General features: G+C 45.3%; 1 long non-coding RNA gene across 1 annotated transcript in view; it reads right to left on the reverse strand.

The window, feature by feature from the left end:
* Positions 1 to 4,885: 4,885 nt before the first annotated feature.
* The window catches only part of LOC128838232 (uncharacterized), an 80,284-nt gene continuing 57,429 nt past the window's right edge, over positions 4,886 to 27,740 (reverse strand). The window contains exon 3 of the long non-coding RNA XR_008445130.1: positions 4,886 to 4,964. This is a non-coding gene — a long non-coding RNA (uncharacterized LOC128838232). The remainder of the gene's footprint in view (positions 4,965 to 27,740) is intronic.

Here is a 27,740-nt window from a genome sequence, read left to right on the forward strand (position 1 = left end):
CCGTTGTTCATTGTTTGTAAATTTATAGTTTCCGCTTTCTGAAAGGCACCTAATGTAAGGCACCTTTATAGTGCTGGAGCTTTGTATTTACCTGCAAAAGCCACAAGGATTACTGTTACACTTATGTGTGAAAAGTCACCTTCTATGCAAAAAGTTCAGCCTTCTGTCTTTGTTCTGATGCAGGTGTGGGTTAAGTATTTAACAAATAGGTGCAAGTAAAATTTCACACTATTTTGTGAAGACTGGTCAAATCCAGTTTAGATACAAACTATCAAATAAAAATACATTCCGGTTCAGTCCTTCTTACTATGTTTAATTATTAAGCTTATAGTGGCATGTCATTATATAAATCACTGGAATCCTATGTTCAGTTCTTCTGGTCACCCTATGTCAGAAAAGCCCTAGCAGGAATAGGAGGAATTCAGAAAGGGGTATGGAGAGACTTCTGTATGAGAGACTGAAAAGACTGGGGCCTGGTCTATACTTAAAATGTAGATTGACCTAGCTATCTCGCTCTGGGGTGTGAAAAATTCATGACCTAACCCCTAGTGTAGACACAGCTAACTTCATTGACCCAGCTACCACCTCTTGGAGAGGTTCCTTAGGGGTATGTCTACACTACGAAATTAGGTTGAATTTATAGAAGTTGATTTTTTAGAAATGGATTTTATACAGTCGATTGTGTGTGTCCCCATTCCAAGACCATTAAAACCATTAACTTGGCGGAGTGCGTCCACAGTACCGAGGCTAGCGTCGACTTCCGGAGTGTTGCACTGTGGTACTATCCCACAGTTCCTGCAGTCTCCACCGCCCATTGGAATTCTGGGTTGAGCTGCCAATGCCTGACGGGTCAAAAACATTGTCGCAGGTGGTTCTGGGTACATGTTGTCAGGCCCCCCCTCCCTCTGTGAAAGCAATGGCAGACAATCGTTTCGAACCTTATTTCCTGGGTTACCTGTGCAGACGCCATACCACGGCAAGCATGGAGCCAGCTCAGCTCACCGTCACCGTACGTCTCCTGGGTGCTGGCAGACTTGGCACTGCATTGCTACACAGCAGCAGCTCATTGCCTTTTGGAAGCAGACGGTGCATTACGACTGGTAGTTGTCGTCGTTGTCTCCTGGGTGCTCTTTTAGCCGACCTCGGTCATTCTCTTTTTAAGTTTCATCTCATGGAGATTCAGTCCTGCCTGCAGTCGTACTGCACCATCTTCTGGCGAGCAGCCAGGAGACGAGGATGGCAAGCAGTTGTACTGCACCGTCTTCTGGCAAGCAGTCAGGAGACGAGGATGGCTAGCAGTTGTACTGCACCGTCTTCTGGCAAGCAGCCAGGAGACGAGTATGGCTAGCAGTCGTACTGCACCATCTGCTGCCAGCCTAAGATGTATAAAAGAGAGATGGAGTGGATCAAAACAAGAAAGAGATCAGATTTGTTTTGTATTCATTTGTATTCATTTGCTCGCCCCTCCCTCCCAGAATAGCGGGGCGAGGGCTAGCTCAGTGGTTTGAGCATTAGCCTGCTAAATCCAGGGTTTTGAATTCAATTCTTGAGGGGGCCATTCTGTGTGACAGTTGTGTGTGTTTCTCCTTAATGCAAACCCACCCCCTTTGTTGATTTTAATTCCCTGTAAGCCAAGTTGCCCCTCCCTCCATCAGAGCAACGGCAGACAATCGTTTCGCGCCTTTTTTCAGTGCAGACGCCATAGTACGGCAAGCATGGAGCCCGCCCAGATCACTGCCACAATTATGAGCACTGTAAACACCATGCGCATTATCCTGCAGTATATGCAGAACCAGAATCTGCAAAAGCAAAACCAGGCGAGGAGGTGACGGCGCTGTGACGAGAGTGATGAGGACATGGACACAGACTTCTCCCAAATTATGGGCCCCAGCAATGTGGACATCATGGTGTTAATGGAGCAGGTTCATGCCGTGGAACGCCGATTCTGGGCCTGGGAAACAAGCACAGACTGGTGGGACTGCATAGTGTTGCATGTCTGGGACGATTCCCGGTGGCAGCAAAACTTTCGCATGCGTAAGGGTACTTTCATGGAACTTTGTGACTTGCTTTTCCCTGCCCTGAAGCACAAGAATACCAGGATGAGAGCAGCCCTCACAGTTGAGAAGCAAGTGGTGATAGCCCTGTGGAAGCCTGCAATGCCAGACAGCTACCAGTCAGTCGAGCATCAATCTGGAGTGGGCAAATCTACTGTGGGGGCTGCTGTGATCCAAGTAGCCAACGCAATCATAGAGCTGCTGATATCCAGTGTAATGACTCTGGGAAATGTGCAGGTCATAGTGGATGGCTTTGCTGCAATGGGATTCCCTAACTGTGGTGGGGTGATAGACGGAACCCATATCCCTATCTTGGCACCGGAGCACCACGGCAGCGAGTACATGAACCGAAAGGGGTACTTTTCAATGGTGCTGCAAGCACTGGTGGATCATAAGGGACGTTTCACCAACATCAACGTGGAATGGCCGGGAAAGATACATGACGCTCGCATCTTCAGGAACTCTGGTCTGTTTCAAAAGCTGCAGCAAGGGACTTTCTTCCCAGACCAGAAAATAACTGTTGGGGATGTGAAATGCCTATAGTTATCCTTGGGGCCCCAGCCTATCCCTTAATGCCATGGCTCATGAAGCCGTACACAGGCAGCCTGGACAGTAGTCAGGACCTGTTCAACTATAGCCTGAGCAAGTGCAGAATGGTGGTAGAATGTGCATTTGGATGTTTAAAAGCACGCTGGCGCAGTTTACTGACTCGGATAGACCTCAGCGAAACCAATATTCCCATTGTTATTACTGCTTGCTGTGCGCTCCACAATATCTGTGAGAGTAAGAGGGAGACGTTTATGGCGGGGTGGGAGGTTGAGGCAAATCGCCTGGCCGCTGATTATGCTCAGCCAGACACCAGGGCGGTTAGCAGAGTACAGGAGAGTGCGGTGTGCATCAGAGAAGCTTTGAAAGCCAGTTTCATGACTGGCCAGGCTACGGTGTGAAAGTTCTGTTTGTTCTCCTTGATGAACCTCCCCCACCTCTTGGTTCACTCTACTTCTCTGTAAGCTAACCATCTTCCCCTCCCCACTTCGATCACCACTTGCAGAGGCAATAAAGTCATTGTTGCTTCACATTCATACATTCTTTATTAATTCATCACACAACTAGGGGGATAACTGCCAAGGTAGCCCGGGAGGGGTGAGGGAGGAGGGAAGGACAAGGACACACTGCACTTTAAAACTTATTGAATGCCAGATTTCTGTTGCTTGGGCAGTCCTCTGGGATAAAGTGGTTGGGTGCCCGGAGGCCCCCCTACCGTGTTCTTGGGCATCTGGGTGAGGAGGCTATGGAACTTGGGGAGGAGGGTGGTTGGTTACACAGGGGCTGTAGCGGCGGTGTGTTCTCATGCTGCCTTTCCTGAACCTTAACCATACGCTGGAGCATATCAGTTTGTTCCTCCAGTAGCCTCAGCATTGCCTCTTGCTTTCTGTCACCAAGTTGACGCCACCTATCATCTTCAGCCCTCCACCTGTCCTCACGTTCATATTGTGCTTTCCTGGATTCTGATGTTGTCTGCCTCCACGCATTCTGCTGGGCTCTTTCAGTGTGGGAGGACTGCATAAGCTCAGATAACATTTCATCACGAGTGCATTTTTTTCACCTTCTAATCTTCGCTAGCCTCTGGGAAGGAGAAGAGAGTGTGAGCGTTGAAACATTTGCAGCTGGTGGAGGGAAAAAAAAGGGAGAGTGGTAGTTAAAAAGACACATTTAAAGAACAATGGGTAGACTCTTTATTTAAAATGGGTTGGCAATTTAAAAGGAGGGGCTGCGGTTTTCGGGTTAACGTGCAGCACAAACCCAACTAACCCCACCCCCCACCCAATTCTCTGGGATGATCGCTTCACCCCTCCCCCCATCGCATGGCTAACAGCGGGGAACATTTCTGTTCAGCCACAGGCAAACAGCCCAGCAGGAATGGGCACCTCTGAATGTCCCCTTAATAAAATCACCCTATTTTAACCAGGTGATCATGAATGATATCACTCTCCTGAGGATAACACAGAAAGATAAAGAACGGATGTTGTTTGAATGCCAGCAAACACTGGGACCATACGCTGTGTTATGCAATGATTCCAGATTACATGCTATTGGCCTGGTGTGGTAAAGTGTCCTACCATGGAGGACGGAATAAGGGTGCCCTCCCCAGAAACCTTTTGCAAAGGCTTTGGGAGTACCTCCAGGAGAGCTTTATGGAGATGTCCCTGGAGGATTTCCACTCCATCCCCAGACACGTTAATAGACTTTTCCAGTAGCTGTACTGGCTGCGAATGCCAGGACAAATTAATCATTAAACACGCTTGCTTTTAAATCATGTATAATATTTACAAAGGTACACTCACTAGCGGTCCCTTCTCCGCTTGGCGGGTCCGGGAGGCAGCCTTGGGTGGGTTTGGGGGGTACTGACTCCAGGCCCAGGGTGAGAAACAGTTTCTGGCTGTCGGGGAAAATGGTTTCTCTGCTTGCTTGCTGTGAGCTATCTTCCTCGTCCCCAAAACCCGCATCCCTGTTGCGTGCTACTCCATTGACGGAGTCAAAGCACAGGGATGGGGTAGTTGTAGGGGCACCTCCTAGAATGGCATGCAGCTCATCATCGAAGCGGCCTGTCTGGGGCTCTGACCCGGAGTGGCCGTTTGCCTCTCTGGTTTTTTGGGAGGCTTGCCTCAGCTCCTTAAGTTTCATGCGGCACTGTTATAGCCTCTGTCCTTCATGCCCTTGGAGATTTTTTCAAATGTTTGGGCATTTCATCTTTTAGAATGGAGTTCTGATAGCACAGATTCGTCGCCCCATACAGCAAACAGATCCCGTACCTCCTGTTCGGTCCATGCTGGGGCTCTTTTGCGATTCTGGGACTCCATCATGGTCACCTTTGCTGATGAGATCTGCACTCACCTGCAGATTGCCACGCTGGCCAAACAGGAAATGAGATTCAAAAGTTTGCGGGCCTTTTCCTGTCTACCTGGCCAGTGCATCAGAGCTGAGAGTGCTGTCCAAAGCAGTCACAATGGGATAGCTCCCGGAGGCCAATACTGTCGAATTGAGACCACACTACCCCAAATTCGACCCAGCAAGGTCAATTTCAGCGCTAATCCCCTCGTCTGGGGAGGAGTACAGAAATCGATTTTAAGAGCCCTTTAAGTCGAAAAAACCGGCTTCGTCGTGTGGACGGGTGCAGGGTTAAATCAATGTAACGCTGCTAAATTCGACCTAAACTCATAGTGTAGACCAGGGTTTATCTACAATGACAGAAAAGACCCTTCCATCACTGTAGGAAGTGTCTACACTATGGCACTTCAGCAGCATAGCTGCAGTACCATAGCGGTGCTGCTATACCACCCATATTGTAGACAAGGTCTAGGACAGTTTAGTTTAAAGAGGGAATGAATGCATGATAGAGGTATACAACATACTGAATGACATAGAGAAGGTAAATTGAAAAGACCTACTTACCTTTTCTCATAATGACAGAAAAATGGGACACTCAGTGAAACGGAAAAGCAACAAATTAAAATACTTTCTGTTCTGGGCTCTGGAGAGGAGGGGTTTGGGTATATTGGCTGGAGGTCTGGGGGAGAGGGGTTGGGGTGTCTGCTCTCTCCCCCCCACCCCCAGGGCTCTGGGGAAGGGAAGGAGGCAGAGAAACAAGAACTGGGTTGTCATAGGGGTTTCTTTAACACTTTACTCCTGGGGGAATTTTTGTGTGTCTGTATTGTTACAGATATACTTGCTGATAGGTATTTTGAAATAAATTGCCAAAATAATTGAAACTTGGGTAATTATGTAGTGTTATTTTGACAAATAAAATTTGCAAAATGTTGCAGAATTTTAAAATATTGTGCACAGAATTTTTAATTTTTTGGAGCAGAATGCCCCCAGGAGTAAATAAAGCCTAATATTGCTTCAGCTGCATCTCAGTCTGTTGGGGGCATTATCTTGTTCCATGCACAAAGTTGAAGTTCATGTCAGGTAACTGTCACAAGCAAGTTGCTGTGAGTCAGTCTGTGAACCTTTAAATCAATGGGACTACTCCTGCGAGTAACCAATGAGAGTAATGGGTTTACAATCTGGCTCTATTTTTTAAAAAGAAGGCAATAAGGGCCAAATTGTGCTTGTCTTACTATCATATTTGATGTCAATGAGACCAATGACTTGTATGAATAAGAGAAGCATGATTTGGCCCTAAGAAAATAATTTTCAGTAGGATGCATGGGAATTCGGTCACACAGTTTCCATGAATGCTAGTGGCAGCCCTGCTGATAAACGTCACACATAGAAAATATACCCCCGAGGCATATATGAGCATTTTGATTCACAGGGATTTTCGCAGTTAATGCCATCAACACTCACAAGAATTATATTCATAATTCTCCTGTATTTAGATTCAAATATTCCCATTTCCCCTACTGATCTATGCAGGTTTTACATATTTACTGTGTTAATCCTATACCCTTTAATTACACACTGTTAACATTGCAACTAGCATACCCTGTGGTTTTTAAAATGTTTCTTAGTTAATCCTAGTTAAAGCAAACACTCAAGCCATCTCATAATTATCATGAATAACTGTACCTTTTAACAATGTTCTCATGGAAAGTGGGACTCTTTATTAATGTTCTACAGGAAAATGTAACTGAAATCAGGGGAAAAGTTTGCCAGAGGCATTTACACATGACTGTGATGTGACAAGGAGGTGAAACACATGAAATGAGATTAAATATGGTAAATCTAAAGAGACATGGTGGACAAACTTCTGTTGGTGAGCGAGAGAGAAGCTTTTGAGCTAACACAGAGCTCTTCTGCAGGCCTGGGAAAAGTAGGGCAGGTCTATACTTAAAATGCTGCAGCAGCGCAGCTTCACCAGTGCAGCTGTGCTGCTGGAGAGCTTCAGTGAAGATGCTACTATACTGACAGGAGAGCTTCTCCTGTCGGTGAGGTTCATTTTCCTCTGCGAGAGGCAGTAGCTATGTGGACAGGAGGAGCCCTCCAATCAGAGAGTGCTGTCTACACCAAGCGTTAGATCAGAGGTGTGGATTTTTCACATCCCTGACCCTGAGTGACGTAGTTACACCAATATAAATTTATAGTGGATACCTGACTGTACACAGAGTGTCAGAGCTACATATAAGTCAGAACAGATTGTTTGGCATAAATAGTTACCACATATTTCAATGGACCTTCCAAGGTGAAGTGGTCCATTAACAACCCTCCAGTCAGAGGGAGGGGGGAAAGACAGCTGGGAGGGGGTGGTTAGTGGGTTATAGATTATTGTAATAAGCCATAAACCAGTGTCTCTATTCAGTACATGATTTTTAGTGTCTAGCAAAGTAATGAATTTAAGCTCTCAGGCTCATCTTTTCAAAGTATTGTACAGGTTTCCTTTGAGAATTAGGACTGATAGGTGAGATATAGAGTGATCGCTGTGCTTTGCTAGACACTAAAAATGTCTAGCAAAATGAAATATACCTTAAGAGAAACGTACAGTATGAAAAGGGACTATGAAAGCTAACTAGATATAGTCTATATAGAAAATAGACTATAGTTGCAATACAACTGCATGCTGCACGAGCTTCAGCCACTGTGACGGGTTGGATCACAGAAACCCCCTTGGGAGCTGCCACCCGATGTGCAAAGACTACCCCTGCTTCTGTTTTCCCTGCCAGCTCAGGACTCCAGCACCCTGTCTTGCTGAGCCAGACACTCCCGTCTGGTTCCAGACACAGATCCAGGGTCTGAATCTCCTGTCCCAAAGCTGCAAGTTTACCTGAAAACAGCTCACAGTAGTGTGCTTGTCTTTAACACTCAGATGCCCAACTCCCAGTGGGGTCTAAACCCAGATAAATCCGTTTTACCCTGCATAAAGTTTATGCAGGGCAAACTCATAAATTGTTCGCCCTCTATAACACTGATAGAGAGATATGCACAGTTGTTTGCTCCCCCAGGTATTAATACATACTCTGAGTGAATTACTAAATAGAAAGTGATTTTATTAAATACAGACAGTAGGATTTAAGTGGTTCAAAGTAGTAACAGACAGAACAAAGTAAGTCACCAAGCAAAATAAAATAAAATGCGCAAATCTATGCCTAATCAAACTGAATACAGATAATTTCCTCACCAGTTCCAGAGTGCTCCCTTTTACAGGCTAATCTCCTTTTAGCCTGGGTCCAGCAATCACTCACACCCCCTGCAGTTACTGTCCTTTGTTTCAGTCTCCTTCAAGTATCCTGGGGTGGGGTGGAGAGGCTCCTTCTTTAGCCAGCTGAAGACAACATGGAGGGGTCTCCCACAGGTTTAAGTAGACTCTCTCTTGTGGGTGGAGACCCCCCTCCTCCCTCCTATGCAAAGCCCAGCTCCAAGATGGAGTTTTGGAGTCACCTGGGCAAGTCACATGCCCCTGCATGACTCAGTCTTTGCAGGCCGACGCCATTGTCCACATGGCATCTTGCATGTCTCCAGGAAGACTTCTCATGTGGATTGGAGCATTCCAAGATGCATTGTTCCCTAAGTGTCTCCTGATCAGGCACTTAACCTGGCGAATTCCTTCCTAAAGAAGCTGACCAAATGCCTCACAAAGCTTACTTAGAAATCAGGCAAGCATACAGCCCATATTCTTAAGCTCAAGTAGAAAATGATATATATGTACAAATAGGATGAATAGATATAGTAGATCATAACCCTTACGGAGATATGTTACATGGCACAAGCAGCACAAAACATATTTCAGTTATGTCATACATACATTTATAAGCACCCCCTCCCCATAAAGCCTTATGGGGTACACTGTCACACCCTCCCCCTGAACTTACTGCCAGAGACTTGGACACTGTCCATGGCGGAGGCAGTACCTGTAAAATTTCTGTTTGTAAGTACCTTGAAACCATATGATGTCACTCCTGGGGGTTCTAGCCCGTTTTGGGGTCCCTGGTCCCCAGATGCTTGCAAACAGGTAGGGATGTAGTATTGCTAACAGCATGCAGGCAGCAATACTCATTAACGTGGAGGTATCTTGGCATTTAGCCACCAATGCCATGAGGCGGTGTGCCTCAGTTTCCCCTTCTACACAGCAGCATAGGCCTGTTATGCTTTTGCTGCTTTTTACAGGTATGGGCTGTAAAGTAACATGCTGGTGGGGCTGTCCTGTCACCATCCCCAGCATGTACAACAGCTTGTTCCACAAATCAAATATGTTCCACATCTTTAAAGGGTTTACCACTAGTGTGAATTCTTTTGTTTTATCCCATAGGTGAATTAGCAAAAGACACAAGGTTAACAGCAAATCTACAGTGGACAGGCTTCGTTCACTCAATTTGACTTGTTTAGCATCCATTGCATTTTCCCAGTTCTCTGTGCCCTCTGGTAGACCCTCTGAAGCAGATTCCTCTGCCTATTTGCGGAAGACTTCTAGTTCAGGCATGTGCTTGGGTCTTTGGCCAGGAAAGGGTGTACTACAACCATACTTGTCCTCGGCCCCTCCCTCTGGAGTTTCTCTGGGCTGGGCCCCCCACCCTTGTGAAGTCCCTCCCATGAAGAGATTTCCCCCCCCCCCCTGTCTTGGAGAGAGTCTGTTGTATCTCTTGCAAGTGTAGCAAGAACAGCAGCTTTCCCTGGGGTGCTCTGGACCCCTTTGGACACCCCACTTTCTGTTTCCAATGGGTCAGCTGGATAGACCCCCTCATCCTGGAGACCTGACCCCCAGGTTTCCCTTAAAACCTGATCCACAGGAGAGGGGGCTGGCATTTCGAATGCAGACTTTTCACCCTCCTCCTGGGAAAGCCCCTCCCCACAAAAGGTGGGTGGACTCTCTGGCCCCCCCTGACCTTCCATTTGGGCTTCCCTCTTTGGGCTCCCCACTGGGTCCGACACTCTTGTGTCCCCCGAAAGGGAAGGTGATCCTGCCCCAGCTGTGGACTCACAGCTACCAGCTACAACAGACCTCTCACTGGCCCGCAAAATCCCTCCCCTTCCACTTGGGTTGGGCTGGCACTCAGCTATAGAGTCCTTGGGGCCTGTTCCCACCACAGTGGTCCCCAGGACCCCAACTTCCACCTTTGGGACACACACCTCTGTGCACCCCAGGGCAGGCCCGGCCCCCTGCTGACCTGCAACTTCCTGGCAGTCAGCAGCTGTGGTGGCCTCCTTGCTACAAGGTGGTACATCCCCCTCCCCCGGGGAGATGATTAGGGGACAGGAGCTGGCTTCATCCAGCTCCTCCCTCTGGAACTTCCCTTGAGCCCCAGAGCTACAGGAACCGGCTACAACCAGCCCTGCCCCCGAAGCTGCATCCTTTACTGCTGCAGAGGAATCTAAGAGACACCCTCCTATTCCCCCAGCAGTCCGTGTGACTTCGCCCCCCCCTCTGGGGCTTTTAGCACAAGATTCCTTCTCACTGCTAACCAACCCTGGGACAGATTCTGCCACACTAAAGAAATCATTCCCCAGTAGAAACGGTGCAAAATTGTGTGCCACCGTTGCAACAGTCAGCTCAGCCTGCAAATCCCGAGTTTGCATGTGTACTTTAGCTAAAGGTGCAAGGACTTTGTAACCCCCGACCAGCTCTAATTCTGCCATTTTACCTGGCAACAGATCCTTCTCCTGGATTAGGTCCCTCCTGACCACAGAAATCTCAGCACCCGTGTCCCTTAATCCCAGAAGCATTTGACCATTCAATTTAACAGCATGCATATGCTCATTGCTTGGTTGTGTGGAAGCAAGCTTTACAAATCCTGTGTGGAAAGAGGCCACAGCCTGGCTCTGAGAAGCCGCAGCTTCACTCAGTAAGGGACACTTATTCCTCAGGTGCTCAGTGGACTTACAATGATAGCACCTCTTGGGCTCCTCTGCTTGCACAGGAAATTTGGGACGAGTACCAGGGGAATGGGGAGGTGACCGCCCAGCCTCTTTTTTCCCAGACCCAGGGGTAAAACGGTGATTCTGCTTTCCCCCAACCTTATACCCTTCTGCCAGTGGTCTGTGTTTGATTGCAGCTTGGGCTTGTTCATAAGAGTCAGCATACTCAGCTAATTCACCCACTGCATTTACCTTTTTGTCCCACAAATACTGTTTTACCTCATCACTGCACATATTCAGGAAATGTTCCTGAGTAACTAGATCACACATCCCTTCAAAGCTGGTAATGCCTCTCCCCCGCACCCATTTATCTACCAAATCTCTCATTTCATTGGCATAAGCCACATTACTTAATCCAGCTCCCCTCTTAAGGCTCCTGAATTTAACCCTGTAGGTTTCAGGTGTAACCTGAAACTGTTTCAAAACCAGTTCCTTAAATTTACCATAGTTTGAAGCATCATCAATAGGCATCTTATTGAATATGTCCAGAGCTCTGCCAGTCAATTTTGCTATCAATGTGGTCATCTTCTGATCTTCAGGGATGGCATGGAGGGTGCAAAGTCTCTCAAAGGTGATGAAATATTCGGCGATATCGCTGGACTCGTCATACTGTGGACATAGTCGCTCCCATTTGTGGATTTTTGGGGAAGTGGAGCCAGCAGGGAGAGGGTTTCGTCTCTTCGACTCCATAACAGCCAGTTCATGTTTCCGGGCCTCCCTCTGGGCCTCCATAGCCCTCTCGTGGGCAGCTGCCTCTGCCTCCACTCTCGCTGCCGCCCTCACTGCCTCCGCTCGCTCCTTCGCTGCCTCCGCTCGCTCCCTCGCTGCCTCGACCTCCATAGCTCTCTTGTGGGCAGCCTCTTCCCTTGCATGTTCTGCCTCCATGGCACTAATTTCTAATTGTCTTAGTTCCAGCCGTCTCTTATGTTCACTTTCTCTCTCTTTTGCTTCCAACCTGGCCAGCTTTAGTTTAATAGCAGCGTCACTGGTACTCATTGTCCTGCTTTCTTGTGCTGGGCTACAACCCCTCTGCAGTTCACTGGAACTGAGATGCACTCAGCTCAGGGGATTCTTAGTTAACAGAGAGCTTCCTTTTCTGTCCCTACTTCCTTTGCCCGAAATAAGCAAACAGAAAATAACAAACCAGTAACCACTTTGTCTGTTCTCCAGCCACCACACTTAAAACTCACTTAAAATCACTACCAGTATCTCAAAGCAATCAGCTGTGCACAGATCCTGCCGACTACGCCACTGTGACGGGTTGGATCACAGAAACCCCCTTGGGAGCTGCCACCCGATGTGCAAAGACTACCCCTGCTTCTGTTTTCCCTGCCAGCTCAGGACTCCAGCACCCTGTCTTGCTGAGCCAGACACTCCCGTCTGGCTCCAGACACAGATCCAGGGTCTGAATCTCCTGTCCCAAAGCTGCAAGTTTACCTGAAAACAGCTCACAGTAGTGTGCTTGTCTTTAACACTCAGATGCCCAACTCCCAGTGGGGTCTAAACCCAGATAAATCTGTTTTACCCTATGCCTAATCAAACTGAATACAGATAATTTCCTCACCAGTTCCAGAGTGCTCCCTTTTACAGGCTAATCTCCTTTTAGCCTGGGTCCAGCAATCACTCACACCCCCTGCAGTTACTGTCCTTTGTTTCAGTCTCCTTCAAGTATCCTGGGGTGGGGTGGAGAGGCTCCTTCTTTAGCCAGCTGAAGACAACATGGAGGGGTCTCCCACAGGTTTAAGTAGACTCTCTCTTGTGGGTGGAGACCCCCCTCCTCCCTCCTATGCAAAGCCCAGCTCCAAGATGGAGTTTTGGAGTCACCTGGGCAAGTCACATGCCCCTGCATGACTCAGTCTTTGCAGGCCGACGCCATTGTCCACATGGCATCTTGCATGTCTCCAGGAAGACTTCTCATGTGGATTGGAGCATTCCAAGATGCATTGTTCCCTAACCACTGAGCTATCCCTCCCCCCTAAGTGTTGTTCCCTAAGTGTCTCCTGATCAGGTACTTAACCTGGCGAATTCCTTCCTAAAGAAGCTGACCAAATGCCTCACAAAGCTTACTTAGAAATCAGGCAGGCATACAGCCCATATTCTTAAGCTCGAGTAGAAAATGATATATATGTACAAATAGGATGAATAGATATAGTAGATCATAACCCTTACGGAGATATGTTACATGGCACAAGCAGCAAAAAACATATTCCAGTTATGTCATACATACATTTATAAGCACCCCCTCCCCATAAAGCCTTATGGGGTACACTGTCACAGCTGTGCTTTGCTAGACACTAAAAATGTCTAGCAAAATGAAATATACCTTAAGAGAAACGTACAGTATGAAAAGGGACTATGAAAGCTAACTAGATATAGTCTATATAGAAAATAGACTATAGTTGCAATACAACTGCATGCTGCACGAGCTTCAGCCTACTTAAATCTCTTGCATTCAACACCTGCTAGAGTGAAAGTTGCAATAGTCTAAGGGTTTGTCTACACTGGCAAGTTTCTGCACAGTAAAGCAGCTTTTTGCGTTCAAACTGCAGCCGTGTACACACTGCCAAGCCTCTTTGTGCGAAGAAACTCCTCAGTTGCAGTGCTGCAAAAAAACCATCTCAACGAGAGTCGTAAGGCTATTTGCGCAGAGGCTCCAGCACTCTATTGCCAGTGTAGACACTTGATTGCTTTCTGTGCTGTAATTGGCCTCCGGAGCTGTCCCCTAATGCCTCAAGTGACCGCTCTGCTCATTATTTTGAACTCGGCTGCCCTGGAGACATGCACTCGTCCCCTTTAAAAGCACCATTTCTGATAGCCCTTGTGTACTGTGCTGATCTGCTCCAGGACACAAAGCAAACCATTAATGTGGAATGCTCGTGCTATTGAACACAGAGGCAGGCGTGTGTGTGTGTGTGTGTGAGAGAGAGAGAGAGAGAGAGAGAGAGAGAGAGAGAGAGAGAGAGAGAGATATTGCTGTGCAGAGAGCCCAGGGTGGGAGGCGGGGGCCAGGGCCAGCTCCAGGCAAGCTGGTGCTTGTGGCGGCCACTCCGGACAGGGGCGGCAGGTCCAGCTATTCGGTGGCAATTCAGCGGACGGTCCCTCACTCCCGCTAGGAGTGAAGGACCTTCCACCGAATTGCTGACGCAGATCGCGATCGCGGCTTTTTTTTTTTTTTTTGTGGCTGCTTGGGGCGGCCAAAACCCTGGAGCCGGCCCTGGCGGGGGCTGATGTTGAGGTTTCCCCCTTCCCCTTCCTCAGGACTGGTTGCTGCCTGCTGCTGTCTGAACTTACAAGACTGCGTGCTGACACACTCTCTGCTCCACCACCCCCACGAACATGATACAGTTCTGCGGTGATCTGGAAGCCTACTTTTGTGGTCTCCGACTCAAGGAATATTTTCAACACACCACTGAACAGTGCACTGACCCACAGGAACCCTCCTATCAACACTACAAGAAGAATTCTGAGTAGACTCCTCATGACGGTCGAAATGACAGATTGGACTTCTACATAGAGTGCTTCCGCAGACGTGCACAGGCTGAAATTGAACAAACAGCATCACTTGCCCCATTACCTCAACCATACAGAACTCAACACCATCCACAGCCTCAAAACCAACTCTGACATATAATCAAAGGGGCTGACAAAGGAGGTGCTGTAGTCATAATGAACAGGTCAGATTATGAACAGGAGGGTGCCAGGCAACTCTCCAACACCACATTCTACAGGCCACTATCCTCTGATCCCACTAAAACTACACCATCTGCTCAAGAAACTCCCTGCTACAGTACGGGAACAAATCTACACAGACACATCCCTAGAGCCCTGATCAGGAGTATTCTATCTGCTACCCAAGATCCATAAACCTGGAAATCCTGGATGCCCCATCATCTCAGGCATTGGCACTCTTACAGTGGGATTATCTGGCTATTTGGACTCTCTCCTCAGACCCTACGCTACCAGCACTCCTAGCTATCTTCGAGACACCACTGACTTCCCGAGGAAACTACAATGCATTGGTGATCTTCCTGAAAACACCATCCTAGCCACCATGGATGTAGAAGCTCTTTATACCAATATTCCACATGAGGATGGACTACAGGCTGTCAAGAACACTATCTCTGATGAGGCCACGGCACACCTGGTGGCTGAGCTTTGTGACTTTGTCGTCACCCACAACCATTTCAGATTTGGGGACAACTTATACCTTCAAGTCAGTGGCACTGCTATGGGTACCCGCATGGCCCCACAGTGTGCCAACATTTTTATGGCTGACTTAGAACAATGCTTCCTCAGCTCTCGTCCCCTAGCGCCCCACCTCTACTTATGCTACATTGTTAACAGCTTCATCATATGGACCCACGGGAAGAAGGCCCTTGAAGAATTCCACCTGGATTTCAACAATTTCCACCCCACCATCAACCTCAACCTGGACCAGTCCACACAAGAGATCCACTTCCTGGACACTACAGTGCAAATAAGTGATGGTCACATAAACACCACCTTATACCGGAAACCTACTGACTGCTATACTTACCTACATGCCTTCCATCCAGGACACATCGCATGATCCATTGTCTACAGCCAAGCCCTAAAATACAACCGAATTTGCTCCAATCCCTCAGATTGAGACAAACACCTACAAGATATTTATCAAGCATTCTTAAAACTACAATACCTGGGGAATTGAGGAAACAGTTTGACAGAGCACGACGGGTACCCAGAGGTCACGTACTACAGTACAGGCCCAACAAGGAAAATAACAGAACACCACTGTCCATCACATACAGCCCCCAGTTAAAACCTCTCCAGCACATCATCAATGATCTACAACCTATACTGGAAAATGATCCCTCACTCTCACAGACCTTGGGAGGTAGGCCAGTCCTCGCTTACAGACAGCCCCCCAACCTGAAGCAAATACTCACCACAGAAACACTAACCCAGGAACCAATCCCTGTAACAAACCTCATTGCCTACGCTGTCCCCATATCTACTCTAGCGACACCATCAGAAGACCCAACCACACCAGCCACACCATCAGGGACTCATTCACCTGCACATCTACTAATGTTATATATGCCATCATATGTCAGCAATGCCCCTCTGCCATGTACATTGGCCAAACCGGACAGTCTCTACGTAAAAGAATAAATGGACACAAATCGGACATCAGGAATGGTAACATACAAAAGCCAGTAGCAAAATACTTCAATCTTCCTGGACATTCTATAACAGATTTAAAAGTAGCCATACTTGAACAAAAAAACTACAGAAACAGACTTCAAAGAGAAACTGCAGAACTAAAAAATTCATTTGCAATTTAACACCATTAATTTGGGCTTGAATAAGGATTGGGAGTGGCGGGCTCACTACAAAAGCAACTGCCTCTCCTGGAATTGACACCTCTTCATCAATTATTGGGAGTGGACTACATCCACCCTGATTGAATTGGCCCTGTCAACACTGGTTCTCCACTTGTGAGGTAACCCCCTTCTCTTCATGTGTCAGTATAATAATGCCTGCATCTGTAATTTTCACTCCATGCATTTGAAGAAGTTTTTTACCCACGAAACTTTATGCCCAAATAAATCTGTTAGTCTTTAAGGTGCCACTGGACTCCTTGTTGTTCCCCAAAACAGACTGTCTCTCTCTCCCCCCCCTGTCCATACAGACACACACTCCGTCACACACTCCCCCTGCCCCGCTTCAGTTGAAAAGCAGCTGGCAATGTATTAGGATGCCCATGGAACAATGGGATTGGGAAACCTGCATCATGTGATGCTGTGCCTGCCCCATGAGGCATTGCAAACCCTTCCCAAAGCATCCTGTGGCCAGTTGCTTGTGGGATAGCTACCACAATGCACGGCTGTCTTTGCTGTTGCAAGAGCTGCTAATGTGGATGCGCTCCAGCGTCACAAGGAGCACAGTGTGGACTCGCAACAACGGTTTAATTCCAGCATTTTAATAAAAGAGGTATAACTTGTGGTGCAGAAACTTGCCAGTGTAGACATACCCTAAGACGGAAGTAGTGAAGGTGTTGATCACAATGGCTAACTCCTCATCTGAATGTTTTCTGTGTAGTTAAGAATGGAAGAAAGCATTCTCTGTATCTCAGATTCCCCAGATAGAAAAAGACGCTTAGTTACCTCTAAAGGTGCTTTTGGAGCTATATTTGATAAGCGCTACGTAAGTAGTAGTAGTATTCCCTATTGCAACCTGCTTGCCTAAGAGCAATAAGGAATCTGGCATGATTCACACTCAAGCTGGAAGGACAAATTGAGTGAGATCCTAAAGGGATCTGTCCTGAGTCCAGGTCTATTCAATATCTTCAAAAATTATTTGAATTATGGCAGAGAGGGTACACTTATAAAGTTTGCATATGATACCAAGCTGGGAGGGGTTGCAAGCACTTTGGAGGTTAGAGTTAGAATTCAAAATGACCTTGACAAACTGGAGAAATGGTCTGAAATAAATAGGATAAAAGTCAATAAGGACAAATGGAAAGAACTACACTTAAGAAGGAATAATCAACTGCACAAATACAAAATGGGATATGACTGCCTAGGAAGGAATACTGCAGAAAAGAACCTGGAGGTTATAGTGGATCACAAACTAAATGAGTCAACAATGTGATACTGTTGCAAAAAAAGCAAACATTTTGAGATGTGTTAGCAGGAATGTTGTAAGCAAGACATAAGAAATAATTCTTCCACTCTACTCAGCACTGATAAAGCCTCAACTGGAGTACTGTGTCCAGTTCTGGGCACCACACTTCAGGAAAGATGTGGAAAAATTGGAGAAAGTCCAGAGGAGAGTAACAAAAATGATTAAAGGTCTAGAAAACATAACCTATGAGAAAAGATTGAAAAAACTGGATTTGTTTAGTCTGGAGAAGAGAAGACTGAGGGGGGACATGTTGATAACAGTGTTCCAGTACATAAAAGGTTGTTATAAAGAGGAAGGTGATAAACTGTTCTCCTAATCCTACGAGGACAGGACAAGGAGTAATGGGCTTAAATTGCGTCAAGAGAGGTTTAGGTTAGACATTAGGAAAAACTTCCTACCCGTCACGGTAGTTAAGCACTCCATCAATTTACCTAGGGAAGTTGCGGAATCTCCATCATTGTAGGTTTTTAAGAACAGGTTAGACAAATACCTGTCAGGGATGGTTTAGACCAATGCTTCCCAAAGCCAGTCCGCCGCTTGTTCAGGGAAAGCCCCTGGTGGTCTGGGCCGGTTTGTTTACCTGCCATGTCTGCAGGTTTGGCCGATTGCGGCTCCCACTGGCCACGGTTTGCCATTCCAGGCCAATGGGGGCTGCGGGAAGCTGCAGGCAGCACATCCCTCAGCCTGCGCTGCTTCCCACAGCTCCCATTGGCTTGGAGCGGCGAACCGCGGCCAGTGGGAGCCGCGATCGGCTGAACCTGCGGAAGCGGTAGGTAAACAAACTGGCCCGGACCGCCAGGGGCTTTCCCTGAACAAGCGGCGGACCAGCTTTGAGAAGCACTGGTTTAGACAATACTTTGTTCTGCCTCAGTTCAGGGGACTGGACTAGATGACCTCTCGAGGTCCCTTCTAGTACTACATTTCTATGATTCTATGATTTTAAGACTCTGCACTACCTTGGGATATCTTGGTATTAACAGACGTATTTATTAGGAAATAAAGAGCCAGATTCAACTGAATGTCCTCTACATATCTGTAGCATTGGCATATCAGTCTGTGGCATCTCACAGTCTCTGAGTGTTTATCTAGACTAGGCTAAAAGGTGGTTTCCTTAAAATCTGTTAGATAGCTTCAACCCAGCCAGCTAGCATGTGCTAAAGTATGATTTGCCTTGTCTATGGTAGAATTTTAAGCACATGAGTAGCCCCATTGAAGCAAAATACTTCAATTGGACTACTTACATGCTTGAAGTTAGGCACGTACTTTGTAACTTAGAGAATCAAAGTCCTAGAAAGCAAGGAGCAGAGAGTTCCACAGAAAGCTAAGCAGATAGCTTTCAGAGAGGTTCTGTGTATTTCAGAAATACTTGGTGCATTACATGAATAATAACCCCATTTTTGAATTCTAGCTTTAAGCACTTTTTATTGATTCAAAGTTTGAGCTGCTTTGTTTTGGCTTCATGAGACATCATACCAACAACTTCACCAGAGCTGGAAAACAATCAAGACTTTCATTCAAAATACATGAAAAGTAATGACTAAATAGAAGTCTGATCCAGGGCCGGCTCTAGGCACCAGCCTACCAAGCACGTGCTTGGGGCGGCACCTGGTGGGGAGTGGTGCTCACTGGGGAGAGCAGAGTCGCAGCGGGCTCGCTACCCTCCCCCGGCGCTCTGGCCAGCCGGGGACAGCGGGGCCGCGGCCAGGCTCGCTGCTCTCCCCTGCCACACTCCCCGCCGGGGGGGTGGCGGGAGGCTTTTTTGCCTGGGGCGGCAAAAAAGCCAGAGCCGGCCCTGGTCTGATCTTACCACGTGAAACCTATTGAGATTGTTTACAAGTTTTCAGGACAATTATTAATTTTTCTATGTATCAGTTGAAAAAGGCCTTGCCCTACCTATACTATATGCAATCACAGTGATTGTGGAGCTGGTTACAACACAATAGTCTGCCATCACATATAGAATATTGTTTGCTCTTGCTGTAGTCTTCTTTTAACTATGTTCTTGAGCCAGGATAAAGTTCTGTTAAATTCTAAGCTATAAACATGGTTCATTAATGTGTTCACAGCATACTCACAGAGAAGTTAGCTAAAACATCAAATACTCTTGCTGGAAAGTTGTTAGGTAACACTACTTTTATACTTAGAATCCGGAGCGATAACACACAATAACCAAAAACAGAGAGAGACAAAGCAAGCTGCTCCCCAACGCAGAGAGGCATAACTCACCACACTCTGTTCTAGGCTGACTCTGATCCCATGCTTGCCTACAAAGCCCCCTAGCCTGTAAGCCAGGTTCAGGAAACCCCTTACAATTAAAGGAATCTTCAATTCCAACACAGTTTTCAAATACACCACAAGGAACACTGCTAATAGTTCTGTCTACACTGGAAGACTAAATATTATTTTAACCATGTTGCAACATTATCCTGTTGTAGCTTGGTTTCCCAAAGAGGTACCACTTTATAATATAGGCAAGCAGGAAAAGTATTTGAACACTGCTGTGTAGGTAGTAGAGCTGATTCTACACTGCCTGGCACCTTGTATATATTCACTCCTGTGCCAAGTGCGAGTGAAATAAAATGGGATGGCGGGGGGTAAAATGCTACTTGATTTGGTAGCATCTTGCATTCACTTAGTGCTCATTTTGCTCAGGTGTAAATAACTGCACAAGATGTGAAACAGTGGAGAATAAGGCCTAGCATATTGTTCACGAAGAAGCAAGGAGTCCTTGTTTATAGTAACAAAATTATTTTACTTTTAAGACAAAGGTATGAAACATAAAACAGCATGTTCTGTTGAGCTGCAGTTCAGCTCAATGAATATGACAGAAGATGTGGATGTGAGTGCACTCCGATTCCCTTTTGACATCTACATCCACTTCCAACTTGCTGAGATAATAATGTAAGGTACCCAGAATTCAGTAGGCCAAGAGACCCTGGGAAGGGAAGACAGAGGCAAAATTCAGTGGATTAATGTTTTGAAACCAAAGAAAATGTTTATATACGGGTACAGAAACAACCCTTCCCCTTGGCATGTTGTACTTTACTTGGGAGTATGTCTACACTTGAGTTTTTAACTCAAGTTCATAGCTTACCAATGTGTCTAGACTAGCATGTGCAAACTTGTGAACTAACTTGAGTTAATAGGCAATCAATGAATTTGAGTTTAGAGTAGACAAACCCTAGAGAGGAGCCCTAGGTTTCAATTCAACCAGCTTGCCTTGTCTACAGTAGAGTTTTAGAACAAGTTAGGCCTGGTCTACTGCAGTTTTAGTAGCAATTTTACTATTTTGATTAGGAGTGTGATATTTTTAAAAGCAAAATAATTCATGCCTTATATGAGAATAACTTGCTCCTGTATAATGACAGTTTCAGAGTAGCAGCCGTGTTAGTCTGTATCCGTAAAAAAGAACAGGAGTACGTGTGGTACCTTAGAGACTAACAAATTTATTAGAGCATAAGCTTTCGTGGACTACAGCCCACTTCTTCGGATGCATCCGAAGTGGGCTGTAGCCCACGAAAGCTTATGCTCTAATAAATTTGTTAGTCTCTAAGGTGCCACAAGTACTCCTGTTCTTTTTGCTCCTGTATAATCACCTCTTTACTTGTACACCCTTTGGCCTGAAGTTATAGAGGGTAGGGCGCTTGCTACTACACTCTGTCGGTGAACAAGGAAAAAAAGCAGCCACAAGCTGCTTCATAAGTTTGTTTATTCAGAACTTCAGATAGATACAAGCTCCATACAGAAAGGAGCTCTCTGCCACCATCTTTTGGTGAAGAGGAGAAAGAGCAGCTACAGAGAGAGTTTCATTTGCATAAGCCTTCTACCCAGAAATCCTTTGACACTCATCGGAGTCATCGGAACTGTAAATGAACTCTGAATTTCAGGGGTAGTAAGACTGTACTGAGGAGAGGGGGGAGGTGTCCATCTTGCATCTTCCTCTGCTGAAGGCCTTGCAAAGAGATAATGCAGAGATACCTTCATGGTGAGAGACAGCACTAAAGTAGCTAAGCAGGTGTCAGTAACAGAGCAGAGTAAACTCTGGTGAACCCCCTTCTCCTGACACCAATCATTGTAGCTGAAATCATTACAGCTGGATTAGGTGGTGGAGCCTCAGGAACAGACCAGGCAGTACGTACCCTAAGAACTGGAGACAGGCCTGCCTGAGTGCACTCTCAGGTTCTAGGACTATACTATCCACTGATACCAAACCATAAATGGGATGCAGTGAAGGGGAACAGAGGGGAAATTATGTCTAAAGGACATTTGCTTATCATTGTTGTATGCAGTGTTGTTATAGCCATATTGCTCCCAGGATATTAGAGAGACAAGGTGGGTGAGATAATGTCTTTTAATGGGCCAACTCCTTTTGGTGAGAGAGACAAGCTTTCAAGCTACACAGAGCTCTGGGTAAGCTCAACAGCTTGTCTTTCCCATTGCAGCGGGGTGGTTACACTACTCCTGCCCTGAAGGGCTTAAAACAGCCCTGGAAGAGGGCTGTGGCAGGGGAAAAGCTGGGCTGATTGGGAAAGCAGCCACACAGTGCAATCAGGGCCCAGCTGGCCCTTATAAGAGGGCGGTGGGCCAGAAGGAAAAAGAGACTCTCTCTCTAGACTCTTGAGAGAGAAGAACCTGGCTGCCTGGGAAGCTGAGGAGGGTACCTAGGGTAAAGCAGTGCTGGGGAAGGGCAGAGGGAGCTGGGGAGCTCCAGCCTAGCTAAGCCGCAAGCTGAGTCAAGGGCCCACAAAAGGGTACTAGGGCTGCCGAGGGGCAGCCCAGGAATAGGCAGAGGCAGCTGGTCTAACCCCCCCTTGCCGAGGATTAGTGGTTAACTGGCTACCGTCTGGTCCAGTGAGTGGGGGCTAGATGGTGACTGGCAGTAGCCACTGAGGCAAGGCAGGGATAGAGGATTGGGGGTTCCCCTGGGAGGGGAGACCCAGAGAGAGGGGGTACTGCGGTGGGCAGAACCCCTGGGCAAAAGGCACCGGGGTCCGGGGAGGGACATGGGGGCCAGCGGCAGGCGAGACATCAGCCGGCAGAGGGTGCTCTGGAGCTGGCAAAGAGCTAATTCCCTGGACAACCAGCAGGAGGCGCTATGCCGCTGAGTTGTCGCCTTGCCACACTCATCAACAGAAGTTGGTCCAATAAAAAAATGTTACCTCACACTCTTCTCCCCCTTCATCCCCCATTGGCTTATCAGACATTCACACCAGCAGGTGAGGAACTGAGGTAAAGGACTACTGCCTAACTTACTGTGGGGATGGGCATTTTACTTATTATTCATATAAGTGTATTGTTGATTTATTGTTGCTGTGTTTTTCCCAAATTGATACTATGTTCCCTTTTACCCTTAATAAAGTTTTCCTTGTTTCATACAAACTCAGTGCTTGCAAACAGGGGTGTATTGCCTGTTAAAGGCCCCCAGGGAAGGAATTTAGTTTTCCCAGGTTTCTGAGTGGGGTTAACACCAGTGGGGTATGTTAACTTTAAGAGGAACTTTTAGGCATTTGAACCACGTCCTTATTGTGGCAAACAGCAACTGGCAGAGGGATTACATCCCAATATAAGTGCATCGACAGTTAAAGTGGAAAAATAATTGTATGTAGACAAGCCCTTACATAGAATGTGCTAGCTAACATATTCTAAAAACCACCTTTGCAGCCTGATCAAGACAAACTCTGAGTATATAACTCTGAAACTAGGCTCATTTCCCAAGGTTCTAAGTTTTGTTGTGAACATTTCATGTAACTCCAGTGGGAGGCAAATTTCAGACTGCCTGAGCTGATAATGTGGATTTTAAAAAGACAGTAATGTTTCTGATCTAGCAAAGCACCTAAGCAAATCTATAGCTTAAAATTACTCACTTGCCTACATGCTTTGCTTGAACAGCACCTAAAAGTAGGAGAGCTGTATAAAACTGGTCAAGACACTTTTGCAAAAACTTTTTGGCCATTTCATTTTGGGTGACAAGCTACTAAGATTTTGTTTTCGCAGGATATTCAATTTAATGTCTGTTTTGCAATGAAAACATGTCAAAATCAAATTCTAAAGCTGCCTTTCATTAGAAAGGGGAGTTATTTTTCTGAGCAAAAAATTTATCTAACATGGAAATTTATTTCCCCCCCCCACAAAAAATGATTCAGTTTTCATAACAGTAAGTGCCTAACTCAAATTTTGAGTAATATTTCATGCACCATTAGTAACTATGCAAATATGTGCATGGCCATCACCATACGATGCAAAGAGTAAAACAAACCCATTCTATTTTCTGCAAATTTCACATTTTTCCATTGTTCCTGTGCATCTTATTTCTGTAATGGCAACATTCACACCATGCAGAGGGCCAGCACAAGGATGCTTGAGTCCCATTTAACCCCTTCTATTATAGGGTTTTATGCTGCTTTCCATCACCATAGTAACTGAGTGCCTATCTGTTCTCCACATATGGTGCCAACTGGCAGCAAACTGCCTTCTATTCTTTTGTTATTCCCGAAAGTGGGAAAATGTAAAACAGTTCTAAACTATTGTTCCTTTATGTAGAACTACTTTGAGGTAGCTTGGTCTGTGTTAGCTTTGATGTTACTGAACAAAACATGTTCTGTTACCTAACTCTCTTCTACAATAGAAGAAAATCCATCAGCTATCCAGGCCTGTAGCCATGGTGTAACTGCATTTGGGACAAGGAAGTTTTGCTAGTGTAGAGATGATCAATATTAATTAACCAAACACACTAGAGAAAGAAAACTACTTTTCCAGCAATGTCGTGTCTGCTGAAGGAAAATATAAAACAGGCCATCTTGTTCTTGCCCTGCAGCTGTTTCTGCTTCTCGCTGGAGGCTCATAACTTACACTGAATACTACTGTACTGCACTGGATGTAGGTGCCTAACTTTAGAGACCCAGCTTTGGAAGTTCTGGCCTATGTCACTTGGCACAGAGAGGGAGTTTTGTCAGAGCTTCTTACTCCCTTGGTTACTCCACTAAGCCATACTGCCTTGCATGCAGCTGAGCTGTCTCTTCCTGTGACCAAAGGTTCCACTGGCTGCTCACTAGGGAACCTGCGGTAACCTAGTGCTATCAGCCTGAGTTGCACTGCCCCCAACAAAATATGAACTGGATCTGTAGTCTTTGCAATAATCAAATGATATGTAGCTGTTTTTTTTTTTCCTTTTCTTTTTCCAGCCCTAGAGACAAATCCTGGATGTCAGAGACAGAACTATAAATAACCCGTTCGCTATTGGAAAAATCAGTGACAAGCTTTCAACCTTAGTGATAGGCTTGCATCATGTTGTATTTTCAAGGAAAGGTCCTTTTCATAAGGAAAAGGGTTAGAAACATTCTAAAATTCTCTTTTATATTTCTTGGCCCCGCATATTAGAGAGCAGCTGTGTAGCCACTGGGCTTTGGGAAACTTCAAAGGCTGGCTCTGGGAACATCTCTAGGGGTTCAGCCTCTGTTTGTAGCCAATATTTTCTCTCTCTCTGCTACAACTACCAACAAAGGCATTGACTGTGATGGTAGTTTTTGTGACTGGCAGAGTGTTACTGACAGTATGTCACTGTAACACCTGAAGTCTCCAAAAGCAGCACATACAACCAGAGTTATAGATTAGTACAATCAATATAAACTGAAAAAAACATTTGCATGTCTCAGAAGAAGACTAAACAAATTAGTCTGGGAGACTGGGTATAATCTGAGTCCCACTTCAATAGAACTAACTGGATACATACTGGATGGAGCTATGCCAGATCACCAAGCAGCTGGACTCTGCTGTCTCTCACTTCAGCAATAATATGTATTTAATTTGCTAAATTTAATTTGTATTTAATTTGCTTGTGATTACAGAGCCCAAGGCATGGACAGAGAATCTGATCATCATCTTTTACCCCACTCTAGTTCTGAGGCTGTGCCACCACCATATTGCCACAGCGGCCATTATAGAGTGGCTAAGAGTGGGAGATGTTGTGTCGGTATGTAATATTCTCTAACAAATTGTGCTTAGATATTTCTGTACCACTATGAGTTATAGAAAGCTGGGGAGTTAATGAAGTTACTAAACATTGGTAATCAAGTTTCTCCTTATTTGTGCCCCACGTCTGTGTCTATTCATAACAGAGAGAGAAGATGGGACCAACACGGCTACAGCAACACTAGAAACAATGGATTGGACAATATCTATTTGTAATAGACCAAGTTTATAGTTTGCTTCTGCACTGACTCAGCATGTGAGGTTTTCATTTTTCATTAACATTTTCATTCATGCATTTGGCTTGAATAGTCTTGTAGTTCTTTTTTTTACTTTTGGCCTTGAATGGTCAGACTTATCTCACTGGGTTCCCTTCTGCCCTGACACTCCAGTTTTCTGACCTGAATCTCCAAAGTCAATATGTAATGATTCTGTTTGTACTGGCACATCAGATGATGACTTATGACTTCAATGCAGCAACACTGCTGAAATATTCAGAACTCTCTACCATAGTATTGCAAGGAAAGGTCACCCAAGGTTCCAGTCTGTTTTTCATTTGATCATAGAGGATTGTTAACTTAAAGAGTATTTTATAGGTATTCATCAGTGTGGAACTTTAGTAGAGCCATCAGGAGTCTGTGCCATATGCTTCCCCTGGAGGTTTTATGTAGTGATGGCCTCCTCAAGTACTTCTCCTTGTTCTCGGTCAATATAAGGGAAATCAAATAGCAAAAATTTTCCCTTTATATGTTAGCTAGCTATAGACCAGATGAAATTTGATATAAAATTTATCAAAATTTCACATTAAAAAAAAAGTGTGTGTGTGCAAATTTTCACAATCTTTTCATGAATTTTCGCTCTATTTTTCAACCAGCTCTTTTAATAGGCATAGAGACTAAAGTATGTTCTCTACTTTAGGGATAATCTCTTTATGTCAAGTATGAAGTCCATGGGCAGGACTGCATGGAGAAGTTTGCTTATGTGATACTAGTTGTGTTAAATCTGAATCCTAATGATGATAAATTTAAATATTGTTAATTAGTTGATCATGAAAACAGTTACCTAATTCATTGCTGGATCATTTGAACACAAATATATTACTTATATGCTTATGTAGTACAATTGGACAGTATAGCATTTAATTTAAAGGACTTAACCTAATCATCAATGTTGTATGATTTTTTTTTTAATTGGCAGCTAGCTCAGAATAGGGCAAATAATAATAATTTAAAAAATCATCAACATATCCTACTCAGAGACCACAACTGTATTTTTACCTGAATATATACTAAGAAAAACTAAAGGATTTCACCTCTTTCATAGATTTCTCTTAATCAAGTTGGGGAAAATGAATTAATCAGATAGAAAAAGTAATTTTGTAATATCTGATGCTTAAGGTGAGAAATATGTAACTAGCCATAAGCCCTCCTACAACTGGGAACAAGTTCAAAAGTGGTAAGTCTCAATTTTCTGCATATAGTACATATATCTCTTCCAATTCCAGCAATACACAGCTAAACCTCAATAGTAAGGCTAGAATTCCTAATGCAAAGTAAATATCCCAGTATTGTTATGTGCACAAATTCATTCAAAGAAGAGTCTGAACAAGTTCCCAAACCCAAGTCAAAAGAAAACAAAAACAAACTCAAAGAGAAATGAGGGGGTAAAGATAGCTGTTAGCTGCACAAGATTAAATGTGCCCGGAAAGCATACTAGGGGAAACCAGTTTAGTTCTAATGCAGCTGAGAATTCTGGCCCTGATTCAGCAAAGCACTTAAGTGGATGCTTAAGATCCATTGTAGTCAACAGGACTTAAGTAAGTAAACACATACTGAAGTGCTTTGCTGAATGGGGTCCTTGATAGCAAAGGAGCCTGCTACAGGAAAGGAAAGAAAGACACAATTCATACCATTCATGTGCATGCAAATCCAGTATGCAGTTTACCTCTGATTAATCCATGTGGAATAAATCATAGCATAACCTGACTTTGATTCATACATTCACATGGAGTGGACTCTGGTACTAAGATATTTTATAACAGAAATTTAGAGACAGAAATATCTATCAGGGCATTTAGTCCTGTCATGCAGAACCCATGACCCACTGAAGTTATACTAATCTAATCTTTCTTGGAGCCAGTTTATGGCATCTCAGTCACTATGGAGCAGGGTGGATAAAAATCAATGATTTAAAAAAAATCGG

Source organism: Malaclemys terrapin, chromosome 5 (genome assembly GCF_027887155.1).
Source record: "Malaclemys terrapin pileata isolate rMalTer1 chromosome 5, rMalTer1.hap1, whole genome shotgun sequence".
NCBI lineage: Eukaryota > Metazoa > Chordata > Testudines > Emydidae > Malaclemys > Malaclemys terrapin.